This window comes from Protopterus annectens, chromosome 1.part1 (assembly GCF_019279795.1).
Source record: "Protopterus annectens isolate FY-2018-M chromosome 1.part1, PAN1.0, whole genome shotgun sequence".
NCBI classification, from domain to species: domain Eukaryota; kingdom Metazoa; phylum Chordata; order Ceratodontiformes; family Protopteridae; genus Protopterus; species Protopterus annectens.
This window is the reverse complement of record NC_056726.1, coordinates 1,852,953,579-1,852,967,065: the sequence shown is the minus strand read 5'-3', so window position 1 is coordinate 1,852,967,065 and position 13,487 is coordinate 1,852,953,579. Positions and strand designations below refer to the sequence as shown.

The window sequence follows — 13,487 nt, the reverse complement described above, 5'->3', positions numbered from 1 at the left end:
ACACATAACATTCTATATCAACCATCTAAGACACCTGCTCTTAGTAACCTCTTGACCCCCTATAATAACTTGAAACAGCTGCGCTCCACAAAAGCTACAAGTCAACACAACCAGGATCACAAATTCTGCAGGTAACTGCCTTTTCTCCAACTCAGTAGGCAAAATATGGAATAACCTCCCCTCACACATTACTGCTCTTGGCTCCTTACATCTTTTTAAAAAACAACTTTTTTTACATCTGACCAACTTCTGGCTTTGCTCTTGTACCAAACCAGACTAATCTACTTTATTCTTTTTACTATCAGAATTCCTTATTTCAAAACTATCTTTCTCTGTCATCACAAATGACATTACAACCGTATGACTGTACTGTTTCTACTGCTCTCAAAAAAAAAAAAAAAAAAAAAAAAAAAAAATTGTCTGTTATAATTATGTATTTACATTTTAAAATATGTAATTACCCTATTCTCGCATAATAGTACTGTAAACAATTAATGCCTTTCTCAATACGTAGATAGTACTATGTGTTTTGTATTACTTTATCTAAACTAATATGTATGCATTGTTGCTCACTGTCTGAGTCTCACACATTTATTGTAATTGTTTAATCTCTATAACCTTATTTTAATCTGTGGAGCTTTTCTCCCCGGGCCTCCACTGAAAATGGAAATCATCCAGCTGGACTAGCCCGGTCAACAAATGTAAAATAAAATAAAATAAAATAAACATTTATTAAATGATAAGAAGTCTGAATCAGTCTGATGCCATTATTTAGTGACTTCAATTCTCAGTCAGTGAATTGCCAGCCTACCACATCTTTTACGAGAAACAGACCAAAAATACGAGGTCAACAATTTGGACAGTTGGTCACAATGCTTAGTTTCTTCTTGCTTTACTGAATATTTAAATTAGTGCAGTTTAAATTGCGAAGCAACTGTGTTTCTATCCGATCAATCCAAAGGACAAAATCAAACAAAACTTCCGTGCAGTGCCAGGAGAGCGAACCGCACCACTAAACCACCACGATTACGTGCAGAATAAAAACAATCTCCTGGCTCTGTACGGAAGTTTTGGTTTCTATCCGACGACGATCACTTAAAAACTTTGTTAGCTTGTGCATTTAAGATTAATATTTCTTAACTCGGTTAATAAAAACGTGGAAAACACTGCATAACTTGTGTATAAGCATTCACACGATGTGAGAATTTGTTTCAAAGTCCTCTCTCTGAGTTAGCATTGCTCCTTGTGTTTTGTATGTGAAGGCTCTCTGACTGTTTCCATATGGCGGCTCACTGTAGTCCTCCAAGTTAAAAAAGAATGATGATTGAGATTCAGTAGCTAACAGCTCACATTTCTTGGAATAGTATAGCTTTAAGAAAGTCCTGAACAGTAGCAGGGAAGGAGGCTGCCTTGCTGCACCCCCACCCGACCCACAGAGCCTATTCTGTTCAGCTAGGTCTTGAATTGTGAAGCTGCTGGCTGTTCTCTCAGCAGCTTCACGTCGCAGCTCCCGGCAAACATATTTGGGTCTATGTAGTCTTTGGGTTAAGGAAAAACAGCATCCCTCGCGCAGACTATGGTTGTTTTACAGTAAATGGAGGTTCCCAGACACTTAATCGGATTCTTACAAATGTAGCCATAGGCAGACAGCTGGGTAACAGTGTCTGGTGAGTTATTTTCTTTTTATTCGAAATTTCCGTTATTGTAAAGTGTGAAAGCTTTTCTTCCTGTCTTGTTTTTGACGTTTTTTGTTGACTTTGGTGAAGTTGAATAATATTATAAAACGTTGAAACATATTAAACTTGGGCCCAGTACAGTTTCATGTTATCATTAAATTCTAAAACTGTTGAAAACATATTAAATTTGGGTCTGTCCAGGCCCAGAACACGCTTACTGTATACAAAAATTAGATTTGCTTATTGTTAACATGACCAACGCAGTTTGGAAGTTTTCATTGTTGTTCTGGTACTTGTTGAACAACTGCAAATATCAGCGCTTAAGAAGAGAGGTATTTTTTCTCGCTAACCTAGGGTACCGTTATTTGCTGGTTTTGACGGCACTTGATTGACGGTAGTTGGGATTTCAAGGACCTGTTGTCCCTTTCATTAACTAAATAGTTATCTTACTGCTGTCAAGAGCTTTGGAACCTACTGTAAGTATTCTGTCAGTTGCGTTGTTTACTGCGGCATGTTCATATGATCAAGATAAAGACAACACGAAAATGTGGCTTTGTATGTTTCCATGTCCTGCGTTTGACATTTTCTACGCTTTGACTGGTAACGCATGGCTGCAACTTTCCTTCATTACAGTCTTTTGCTAGTCCGACTAGAGTTCTGAATTGTTTGCAACAGTGTCCAGCAGGTGGCAGTGCTGCATTGTAATGCACTGAGACGTAGCTTAGATTTTTTTTTGTTTTAAATGACGTTTTTTAACAGGTGTACAGTAGGTAAACAATTTTTGGCTGATTCTATTTCATTGTTATGTGTGTATGTTTGCGAGAAGCAAGTGTAGAGCAGCCCAGTAGGACAGATACCTGAAAGACCTCAAGATATATATGCAGGAACAAACACGTTAACATAAATAACCAAGTGTTTACATCATTCCTTATTGTATACATTGCAGAAAGACTGATTGTGAAGTTAAGGAAACAAAGGGCTTGCTGATTATTATTATTGCTATAAGTAGTAGTAGCTGTATTTTGTTCTGACTGTCAAGTATGTAAGAAAAAAAAAAGAAAGACGATGTTCTGTCATTTGTGCACTTGTTTGTTTGCATTCAGTTAATTAATTTAACTTAGGCAGGCTCAACATTTGAACTGAAGATGTATATGCCTGCATAATGAGATGCAGTTCCTCTGGCCAATATAAATATTTACATGTGTATATTAATAAAAGAACAACCTATGATGAATAAATACAATTCTGCCATTCAGTTATAGTTAACTTCATAAGATATTAATTTTCTTACCACAAAGCACATCAGTCATTAAGTTATGCTTGCTAACTCTGTTGATAAAATATGGAACTCACTTCCCGCCGACCTAACCTCTAATCTCTCTCTAGCTAGCTCAGTTTAAGAAAAGTCTTATACAATACTTCAAAACAGGATGACTATGTCCCTGCTCTACTCCTGACGTAACTCCTTCCCCCTCAACTGTGCCCACTGAGGACATTTTGTTACAAAATCCTACTAGTATGGTATGGTATTAATATATGTGACTGGTGTGTTTTACCTTTTGAATGTAATTCTGTACAGAATCTGTAAATTACTGACATATATGTGTTGACTGAGTGATGTGTTTTATCCTTTATTGAATGTAAAACTGTAAGGAATCTGTAAAATGTTGACATATTATAAATCTGAAATAGTCTTGTATTTATGAGTGGAGCTTTTCTCCCTGGGCCTCCACTGAAAATGGACATGTATCCAGTTGGACTATCCCTGTGAGTAAATGTAAACTAATAAATAAATAATAGTGAAGCATAGCTTTTACTCTGTCTCATGAGTCTAGTAACCATTCATTGCATGTTCTTCTCTTGTCTGTGTGAGTTTTTGCCGGGTACTCCACGACTTCCCAAAACATGCTGGTTGATGAACTGTGCTGAATAGTCTGTAGTATTTATTCTTATTACTTGTGAATTGTAAAGCAAGGCTGAAAAGGTTCTATGGATCAGCCCACTTACCATGTTAACAAATGTTAAATAAAGGATGATGATGATGATGATGATGATGATGATGATGATGATGATAAAATAGTACTACTTTTATCCTTTACCAGAAAATTAAGAATTGTTATAGATTCTGGATAAATCTGCTTTTTAGGCTTGAATTTTCTAGGTTTTAGTCACAAGCGGATACTTTCAGAGAATTCAGAACGTAATTCTTGTAATTGTAACCTCATTGACACACACTCTTAAATGTATATTAATTACAGTTGATAAGATTTTTTTCAGTAGTATAAGTCAGTATCGCATTCTTTCATGGTTTCATATGCACTCAAAGTCATGTGGATGAATAATACATATTATATAATATATGCTTGCATATTCTTGTAATAAAATACAGTTGCTATTTAGAAAAAACTTTGGAAGTTGTTTACCCTTTTTTTGCAATGGATTTTACCCAAAGCAACACTCACATTCTCCGGTTACAGACTGCTATTCTTCTTCTACATTGTACTATAAATGATAAAACTATGATAGGCAGACCCATTGGTTTATTTACATATCTGATTTGGGGTAGGCAGGTTAGATTTTACTGCAGTTTTGTCATAACTTTTAGGACTGTGCCGTCCTTAGTTTAACTGGGTCTGAGAAAAGCAGCAGTCTGTAAAATGTGTGGTTTCAGCAGATGACACCTTTTAAATAATTGTGTGTTGTCAGTAGCACAGTTAGCCAAGCAAGTAGGTAACTTATGAAGCTATCTGATGATGCACTGTGGGTCTGAGATTTGTTCTTAATAATACCCATTATTTCTTATTGTCAGTGGGTTTGTAGAGTATCCAAAGTCTTAGTACTGACCTGGTTATTAGTGGCAGGAGCTGCTATTTCAAAGAAATTAATAGTTCACATTCTCTACGGTCTTCTAGTAATATGAGTCTCTATGGGTGTGCTTTATGATGAGGATACCAGTCTAAGTCATTAAGCCCAACTTCCTTAAGGTCAGCTTATATCTGGCACACTAAGTTTGAGACAGAACCTGTAAAATAAGTGGATTTACTACCTATGAAAACTGGAGTATGAGAGTTATTTGTAGTGTCTGTTAAACAGTGTGCAAGTAAGAACCTTCTTTTTATTTTTAGAAATAAAATAAAAAATGTTGCAGTCAGGAAGAACAGCAGGAGGAAAAAGAACAGGACGTAGTACAAAAACTCCTTGATTGTATTTTGCTGCACTGTTTGTGAGGTGCAAGCCTGAGTGCTTCTCAAGCACACTAAAAACATTTTTTCCAGTTTTTAAACAACTGTTGCAAAATATGACAATCATTCTCCTTTCTAGATTGTTCCACATCCATTACTCGTTCTGTGAAAAAATGCATTTAATGATTTTTTTTTTTTAGTTAATCCTTTTTCTGCACACTTTGCAGTACTTTCTTATTCCTCAATGTCACTGCTAGTTTCCGGTTGCCAGTGATTTTTTTAATTTACTGTGCGTACTCTTTCATATACATTTTTTTAGGGCTCACTGCAGGTGCTCGACAACCAAGAGCTCGAAAACTACTGCCTCAAAGCCAGAGACGTGAGTGCCTTGTAGCTCAGCTAGGCTGCTGCTCATGCTCGAACTAGAGTGCAAGTTTGGGCTAGCAGCTGAGGGGAGGGAGTGGGAAGGGAATTTTAAGATAAGGGAGCTGGAGGGAGGTTTAGGTTTAAAGAGTGATTGAAGAATTTAGGTTTGTGGGGGTTGGAATTTTAGGTTTAGGAAGTGGGAAAGAGTGTTTTAAGGTTACGTAATGATCAGGGAATTTAGCTTTAAGTCGCAGGAGAGAGTTTTAGGGTTAGGGAAAGATCAGGGAAATTAGGTTTGGAGATGTTGGAGTTTTAGGTTTAGGGACTGATCAGGGTAAGTCACCTAGTTGGATTGGGAGTTGAGCAAGATGTTTTTAAGTTTAAGGTTTAGGTTCTGGTAGGGTTATATAGTTTATAAGATTGGATGTTGGGAAATGGGAGATTCGGCTAGTGGAAGTTAGAGCACTTCATTTTTTGAACAAATTGCAGTTAGAACAGGTGTACCGTCAGCTACTAGCATGCGAGCAGCTGTAGTAGACATTTCTGTTATGAGTAAGATCATTATACAAACTGTACAATTATTAAAGCGTTGTGTGCATGTTTAAAAAGCTGTTTATCTTCTTCTTATTGGAAATGACTCTCTTTACTATCTCTAGACTTCTTTGAGCATAGTTATAGGTATCCAAAAACTCTGAATCTCATCAGCATGCACTAAAAACAGTAACTAAGGTCTAACGTTAGTAAATATTACACTATATGATTTGAATGCAGTGTAAAAAAATTAGAGGAGTATTTTATGTTTTTCCAGTGCGTAGTCAAGGACATACGGGGTATAGCTATTAAAATGTAGTAAAAAAAAGCCAGAGACTGAGGTAAACTGTTTGTTACAAAAAGAAAGAAGAGAAACTCAGCTACTGTTCTGCAACATTTATGGCCTACAACAGGATGTTGTGTGCTAATGAAAAGACTAAGGAATAATTTTCCAACATGTTTTCCCCCACATCTGAATTCCTTAGTAGTATAATGACAGTTGCATGATATTTTACAAAAATGCTTTTGCTGAGGGTCGCATATTCCTAAACAATTGTATCTGCAAGCTGTGTACCATGGTGACTTAACTTCTGATTGAAACAAAAGCGATCGAACAGCAGACAATATGTTAATTGTGGTTGAATGCCCAGTTCAGTGACCATTAAAGATATTACCAAGAAAACATCAAGAGATAATCGGTCAAATGCAGTCAAAAATCCAGTTCAGCAACTGTAAAATACATCGCCATGGGAAGATCAAGAAATAACAGATAAGCAGCAGGAAGTCAAAGTGTAACAAACCAACAGTATGGCGTCTGTAGATCTCCAGCAGCAGTTCCAGCAGCAGAGAATTGCAACACCAAATTGAAGTCGTGGAAAGCAAAGTGTGAAATTTGAAAAGTGCCAGGACTGGGATCATAACATCAGATGAGTCCTCTTCTTCTTTCAGCTGCTCCCGTTAGGGGTCGCCATAGCGGATCAACTGTTTCCATTTCTTCCTGTCCTCTGCATCATGCTCTGTCACACCAACCACCTGCATTTCCTCTCTCACCACATCCATAAACCTTATCTTAGGCCTTCCTCTTTTCCTGTTACCTGGCAGCTTCATCCTTAGCATCTTTTTCCCAATATACTCTGTATCCCTCCTCAGCACATGTCCAAACCAACATAATCTTGCCTCTCTGGCTTTGTCTCCAAACCTTCCAACCTGGGCTGACCCTCTAATATACTTATTCCTAGTCCTGTCCATCCTTGTCACACCCAGTGCAAATCTTAACATCTTCAACTCTTCCACGTCAAGCTCTGACTCCTGCCTTTTTGTCAGTGACACTGTCTCCAAACCATATAACATAGCTGGTCTCACTACTCTCTTGTAGACCTTCCCTTTCACTCTTACTGGTACTCGTCTGTCACAAATCACTCCTGACACTCTTCTCCACCCACTCCATCCTGCCTGTACTCTCTTCTTCACCTCTCTTCTACACTCACCATTACGCTGAACTGTTGATCCCAAGTATTTAAACTCATCCACCTTCGCCACCTCTACTCCCTGCATCCTCACCATTCCTCTATCCTCCCTCTCATTCACACACATATATTCTGTCTTAGCCTGCTGACATTCATTCCTCTACTCTCTAGAGCATATCTCCACCTCTCCAGGGTCTCCTCCACCTGTTCCCCAGTCTCACTACAGATCACAGTGTCATCTGCAAACATCATAGTCCACAGGGACTCCTGTCTGATCTCGTCTGTCAACCTGTCCATCACCATTACAAATAAGAAAGGGCTCAGAGCTGATCCTTGATGTGATCCCACCTCCACCTTAAATGCATCCGTCACTCCCACCGTAGTCACACTACCCTCGTACATATCCTTTACCACGCTTACATACTTCTCTGACACTCCCGACTTCCTCATGCAATACCACAACTCCTCTCTAGGCACCCTGTCATATGCTTTCTCTAAGTCCACAAAGACACAATGCAACTCCTTCTGACCTTCTCTGTACTTCCCCATTAACACTCTCAGAGCAAACATTGCATCTGTAGTGTTCTTTCCTGGCATGAAACCATACTGTTGGTCAGTAATCATCACCTCCCTTCTTAATCTAGCTTCCACTACTCTTTCTCAATAACTTCATGCTGTGACTGATCAATTTAATCCCTCTGTAGTTACTACAGCTCTGCACATCACCCTTATTCTTAAAAATCGGTATCAAAACACGTTTTCTCCATTCCTCAGGCATCCTCTCACTTTCCAAGATTTCATTAAACAATCTAGTTAAAAACTCCACTGCCATTTCACCTAAACACCTCCATGCTTCCACAGGTATGTCATCGGGACCAACAGCCTTTCCATTCTTCATCCTCTTCATAGCTATCCTTACTTCCCCATTGCTAATCCATTGCACTTCATCATTCACTATCCGCACTTCATCCAACCTTCTCTCCCTCTCATTCTCTTCATTCATCAGCCCCTCAAAGTACTCCATCTGTTCAACACACTTTCCATAACATCAAATGAGTCCACGTCTCCAAAATAAAAAAAAAAAGAGACTGTATTGGAGTTACAAGGGATCAGAACCACTGATGAAACTACTGCAGCAATGAGCAAGTCAGTTGTAGTGGCTGCAAAAGTTTTCCTTAACTGATGCTAATACATGTGCTTTCTGTTGTCACTTTGCTGTCTTTCAGGATTTTATGTTTTAATGTTGACGTTCTTTAGGCAGTATCTTTAATGGTCAATTGAGTAGGATGTTTGACCACATTTGATTGAGTATATACTATTCAACATGTAAGTTACAAAGTCTACTACTTATAAGAGTGGCTTGCATTCCCTTAACCCCAGTACAGCTAGCTCTAAAGAGGACATTTTAAGGGTTACCAGGCCATTACCATTACAAATGCTGTTAACAGAAACATTTGCAGATACAGGTGCAATGACTTCTACTTTGAACTTCTAAGTACTGCTTTTTGTTTCAGGGGACAGATAGTGTAAACTTTTATTAAGACTAGTCATTAGTTGTAGATTCTTTAGAAAAGACTTAAAGGTAGCACGAATCCAAATCCTTCAAGCATACATTAAACTAGTAACTAAGGTCTGAAGTGATTTACTATTACAGATATATTTGTAAAGCTGTATAAAATCTAAAAAGTTATTTCTCTACATTCACATATTGTAATAAACTTTATAATTTTGTCTCCAGTTTGATTCTCGGCTGGGGTGGCTTCTGCGTGGAATCTGGTTGTCCTCCCTGTGGTTGCCTGGGTTTCCTCCGGGTACTCCAGTTTCTTCCCACACTCCGAAGACATGCATCAGGTGGCTGGACACACTAAATTGGCCCTAGGAGTGAGTGTATGTGTGAATGAGTAGCATGGATGAACAACCGCAGCAGGGCTAGCCACCCAGTGGTGTAAACCTTGGCTGAAGGTGAATGTCACTGTTGAAGTAACACCCCAACCCTATGTGTAAAAATGAGAAAAGGGCTCGAGGATGGATAGATGGATTTATAATTCTGAACTTAGTGGGCATGTCCTTCATCATTTCCATTCACCTGTGACATAAACTTACATTACACCATCTTTTTTGACAGTCTAGATATAGGAAAATGACTTCATTTTGTGGCATTCAGATCCTTTTATGTTTTCTTTTCTTTTTTTTTTTTAATTTGACCTCTTGAGAGGGAGGGAGATGTTGGCCCTTTTTCCACATTTATTGCCTGCATTTGAACTCACATTCTTCTACGCTATATGCATGCTTATACTGCTTGAAAAACTAGATTTAGATCCATAAGCATCAAGCAGTCTAAAAATGGACATGTGAAAAAAAAAATCAACACTAACTGTTATACAGAAGGAATGTGTATAGCCCATGTATTCTGTTTTGTATATAGGTTCATAGGTTCATACGAGGTTATTAAGCTAATGGCCGTAGGGCCTTTGCAAGCCTAACAATGTAATAGCTGTGTTCCGTAATTTACTATTGTTAGATGGTTCCCTAATTGACCATTATTGTTAGATGATTTGATTCTTTGCAGAACGAATCTATTATCAGCACTGGCTGCTGTTGTCCATGAGGGAATATGCTGGACATACTTCAGGTACTGCTTATGTAACAGCTTATTTACCCTTTTCAAGAGTGATCTTATGTGTTTTCAGTGCAGTGTGAAAATCAGTCACTGTTTTTTTTTTTTCTTGTTACCTCTTCAGAAAGGCCAGTCCAGTCATCTAACTACACATACTTCATTGCATCTCCCCTCAGCTGTTTACCTTCTATCCTCTCCTACTAGGCACTTCTTGTTTTCTCATACCTTTTTTTTTTGAATTGTGATATCCACTTTGAGTGGACTCTGTGGATTCCTTTTAACTATTTTGTTTCTGTTTTGCCCTGTCTGTGCCTCTTTTATCAAGAAATCGCATGTTAAGTTCTTTTAGTCTGTCTTTATATAGGTAATGAGACAGACCCTTTATTATTTTCGTTGTTCTCTTGTAATATACCTTTTTCCCTTCTCTGTCATTTTATTGACAAGATTTTAGAAAATACACACAGCACTCTTATGTAGGCTCTTACCTGTTTTGTATGTATAAAGATAGTTTCTAACTTCAGGAACTATGCTGTTTCTCACTGTACATGTGAGCATTTCTCTGATCCATCTTGCTGATTCTTTACATTGCTTGCTTTCCTTTAGATCATCTGATACGGCTTTCCACAGACACATTTCCTCCTTTATGGAACTTTTGTCAGATATTCACATGTAATATTACTGACAGTGTATGACCAAAAATATATCTAGTAATTGCACATACTGACCTTCCTTTTGACAGTGTTATATTCAAGGAATGTGTATGCACCACTGTGACTGGGCTACTAGATGACAAGTGGATAGGCAAGTACAGCTTAATTTTTATATGCTGGCATACAACAACAGTGAGGTACTTGCTACTCAACAGAATGGCACATTAAAATGTAAAAGCAACTGTCATGTCTGCTCTTCATTATAGCTTTCTGTCAGTTTCTGTGCAAGTTGCTACATTTTCAGTGGAGTATAACACTTAAAACAATACATCTTAACTTAGTGCTGTCAGTAGTTTCTCTAAGTTGATATTACCTTACATAGTTAGACCTAAGCAATAGTAACAATTAGCAGTCCATACATATACTCTTTCTACTAAGTAAAAAAGTTAAGAAACTTTACTACAGGCAAGCAATAACCAAGCTGCTACTCATAAGCAGTGCTACAGTAATGCATTTTAGGGATATGTTTTGAAGCTGTACCAGTGTGAACAGCACAGTACTGAAGTACAGTTCTCTTTCCTTTTGTCAAAACGTGATTTAATGCTACATATGGGGATCAGTGTTTTTATGTCTGAAGTGAATGTTTTTTTCACATTTCATGTGCACTTCCCAATGTCTATTTTACTTTAGCTTGATATTGCATTTAGAACTGAATTACTACAAGTTCTGTAAGTATTACTCATGTAGAAATGCCTAATAGTTTGCTTTGTATGTGACTAATAAAGATATTATTGTTTTAAACCAAATACTGAACTACAGTTTAATGTTTTTAATTTTTAAACCTTGCTCTTGGTGTCTTTAACAGTTTTTCAAATGGTGAGCTACTAAACTATCAGTTTAAAATGCTAATTAACATAAACTTTTCTGTAGTGCCTGGTACAGTTCCTAGAGTGTGAACTAATTCAGTGTTGTAACTTTAAGGTGACATTAAATAGAATTTAAAATTGCTTAAACTAAAACTGAGTTTATGTAAGCTGCCTGACTGATCTAAAATATGCCATACTGCCTAGTACAGTTCATAAAACTAAAAATGAACTGTACTGGTGTTAGAATGTGCAAATGTGTTTTAAAGTGATGTTAAAATGTGGTTTTGGGGTTCTTAAGCCAGTGAAGTACTAAGTTAAGCGTGACTGATTTTTACATTATAAAGGTCCTTGATTATGCTACCATAAACAGCAAAACACTGATACTGAAGTATGTGACCTTATTTTTAATAATGATTTAATGTCTATAACACTGCTGTCTTAAAATAGTCTTTGGTAAGGGGCATGCAGAATTATCATATGCTGCCTACTGAATCAGTATAATGCAGAATATTGCTTGAATTGTTGAAAGCAGATGATTAACTTAATCCGGTTGTTTGTTTTGTGGTAGTGCAAGCTGTCCTGTGCTGCTTTGGTGTTCATTTTATTGGAAAACACTTGCTCAGTTGTCTTGGATCAAAAACATTACAAAAGATTCTAGTGTGCTGTTTAATAGCATTTCTTCTTTCTTTAATGGTGTAGAACTTCAAAGCTGGTATGTGTAAGTTTGGGGGGGGGGGTCAGAGGGCTTGCTCCCCTAAAAAAAAAAGTTTCGATCTGTGCCATTGGGGTATCGATTATGTTGTATTCTTGATGAGTTGTGATTACAAGACTAATTTTCTGGTGATCAGCTCTCAGTTGTACGTAGTGTAACTGGCATACAAGATATTAATACAACTTTATGTCTAACAGTTCTATGACATAGGGTGATAATGTCCTTACTATGCCACAACTGACTCTGCTTCAGGTAGTACCTCAGGTGTCTGTAGGAGCTGGTTGGAGAGTATGGGGGTGAGCAGACTTCCTAGCTGACCCATCCAGGTGGGAGCCACTCTAGCTCGTCACAAGGATGATAACGAGCAGAAGCACTAGGTATTACCCAGTGATGATTGAGCCAGCTGTGCCTCCACGGTCATGGTACTTGGCAATATTAAAGCCAGTGGGGAATCTGGTATGTGGAGAGATACCTCCCTTTTAGGGACAACAGTAGCAGGCTTGGAGGAGCTGCTAAGCAGAAGGCTTCTGATGGGTGCAGAGTTAAGCTACCTCCAAGGGCCAGCAAGCTGTTCTGCTTCTACCACCCAATTCTTGTCAGAGAATAGAAGGGATGATTAGGAATCCTGTGTGGTAATGATTAGGTTGTGGGGCTGTTGCCCAGCCTAAGAATGCCTGGCTTCTGTGTCCTTGAACAAATGGGCTGATTAGGTGTCGGTAGTGAAACCTTTGAACCAGGTTCTGTGAGAGTGAAAAAATTATGCCTGTGTAAAAATGTAGCCCAGCTCACATGGGCAAGACAGTACTGAGCAACGACAAACTCAGCCAAACAGGTACTGTTAACAGAAGTATAAACAACAAAGTACCCCAAATGAAAGCACGGATAAAGTATGTGCAGTCCTTATGATATGATACTCTCAGAATCTAGGTTAAATGCATATTCACATGAAAAGGTGACATTCCCTTCTAAAGGACTTTATTGATATTGGCTAGCCCTTAACCCTAAATTGTACATAGTTCAACCTCCAGCAACAAAAAGCAGAGAAGTCGTCATTACTAACTTTACTGTTCAGTCAAAAATACTTTAATTGTAAAGTTTACACACCAGTAGAATATGAGGAAACTCTGTCATGAATACTGGACAGCACCAAACCTGAGATAGTTATACTAGATGACTTCAGCATTGACTAGCACAGTAGCTGTTATGTGTAGTGCAAACACAAAGTGTATTGGAATGTGGAGTCTGCCTTTGGAGACTCACCTCAACGTCAAGATGAGGACACAACACAACATCAAACTGCTTTCTTCTTCTTCTTTTGGCTTTTCCCGGTTAGGGCTTGCCACAGCGGATCACCTGTCCACTCATGATTGGCAGTGGAGTTTTATGGTGTCGAGTTGCCAGCCTGGCACCTAACCTTCCAC

The 13,487-nt window shown here is 38.2% G+C and overlaps 1 protein-coding gene across 2 annotated transcripts in view; it reads left to right on the top strand.

Annotated features, from left to right (window-relative positions):
* Nucleotides 1-1,385: 1,385 nt before the first annotated feature.
* The window catches only part of DAAM2 (dishevelled associated activator of morphogenesis 2), a 3,932,565-nt gene continuing 3,920,463 nt past the window's right edge, over nucleotides 1,386-13,487 (top strand). Inside the window, exon 1 of one of the 2 annotated variants that reach the window (XM_044084855.1) lies at nucleotides 1,386-1,667. The gene's annotated coding sequence lies outside the window, so the exon portion shown is untranslated. The remainder of the gene's footprint in view (nucleotides 1,668-13,487) is intronic. The other variant, XM_044084849.1, reaches the window with a different exon arrangement.